Source organism: Scylla paramamosain, chromosome 5 (assembly GCF_035594125.1).
Source record: "Scylla paramamosain isolate STU-SP2022 chromosome 5, ASM3559412v1, whole genome shotgun sequence".
Lineage (NCBI taxonomy): Eukaryota > Metazoa > Arthropoda > Malacostraca > Decapoda > Portunidae > Scylla > Scylla paramamosain.
The window spans coordinates 30,904,562-30,905,997 of record NC_087155.1 but is presented as its reverse complement, the minus strand read 5'-3'; the positions used below and the strand labels follow the sequence as shown (position 1 = coordinate 30,905,997).

The window sequence follows — 1,436 nt, the reverse complement described above, 5'->3', positions numbered from 1 at the left end:
TCTCTAGTGTCCTAGCACTAACTACATGATTACTGAGTCCGTTCCACTCATCTACCACTCTATTTGAGAACCAATTTTTTCCTATCTCCTTCCTAAACCTAAATTTTTCAAGCTTGAACCCGTTATTTCTTGTTCTACCCTGGTTGCTGATCCTAAGAATTTTGCTTACATCTCCCTTGTTATAAACCTTATACCACTTAAAGACTTCTATCAGGTCCCCTCTTAACCTACGTCTCTCTAGAGAATGTAAATTTAACCGCTTCAACCTCGCTTTGTAAGGAATACTCCTCATCCCCTGTATCCTTTTAGTCATTCTCCTCTGTACTGATTCTAATAGACCTATATCTTTCCTGTAATGTGGGGACCAGAACTGCACAGCGTAGTCTAGATGAGGTCTGACCAGCGCCAAGTATAACTTTAATATTACTTCCGGCCTTCTACTTTTAACACTCCTAAAAATGAATCCTAGTACCCTATTTGCCTTGTTTCTGGCTTCTATGCATTGTTTCCCTAGACGGAGTTCAGAGCTAACTATAACTCCTAAATCTTTCTCGTACCCTGTACCTACCAGAGTTTGGGTGTTTAATGTATACCTATTGTGTGGGTTTCCTCTACCTACGCTAAGCACTTTGCATTTATTGATATTAAATTGCATTTGCCATCTATCCGTCCATTCATTCATTCTATCTAAGTCTGTCTGCAAGGCGATGGCATCCGCTTCTGAAAAAACAATTGCCCCGAGTGAGGATCGAACTCACGACCTTGAGATTATGAGACTCACGCGCTGCCTACTGCGCCATCGAGGCACTAAACCTAAACATAAGAACTAAACATAAGAACATAAGAACATAAGAACATAAGAACTTTATCACAGTCCCTCCCCTTAGCTTACCTTCTCCCCTCATCCCCTCCTCTTATTCTATTCCTTTTCCATCCACGCTAGCATCTCCCCTCATATCAGCCTTTTACCCTCATCCAAAATGTCACCCTCCTCACCGTTTATTGCAGTTCTTCCCCTTATGTTACCCCTCTTTACTGAATCCACCCTTATCGTAGCTCTTCCCCATCCAAACCAGTTCTCTAGTTCTTCCCCTCATCTCAGCCTCTTCCCCTCATCCTCAACCTCCTTTCCCTACTCAGTGCACCTCATCTCATCCCCTCCTATCACCTCTAATCTCTTCCATCCTCCTAAATCACTCCCCTCTCACACCATCTCTTCGCTTCCTTCACCTCCTCCGTCTCCTCTCTTCGTCTCACTTTCTCTGAGGGTCAATCTTTTCCTCCCTGACCTCTTAAGTATTTCTTTCTCTCACTTTTTTTTTTTTTGTTTCTCACTGGTTTCTTTTGTTTTCTTTTTACCTTTATCTAGTCTTGTGGTTTCTTTTAGGTCTGTTATTTATACGACTTTTTCCATTTTCTCTCTCTCTCTCTCTCTC

The 1,436-nt window shown here is 42.1% G+C and overlaps 1 non-coding gene across 1 annotated transcript; it reads right to left on the bottom strand.

Moving 5' to 3' along the window:
• Positions 1-733: 733 nt before the first annotated feature.
• On the bottom strand, positions 734-806 carry Trnam-cau (transfer RNA methionine (anticodon CAU)). Its single transcript has one exon. It is a non-coding gene; the product is annotated as a tRNA-Met (tRNA).
• Between the last annotated feature and the right edge of the window lie 630 nt (positions 807-1,436).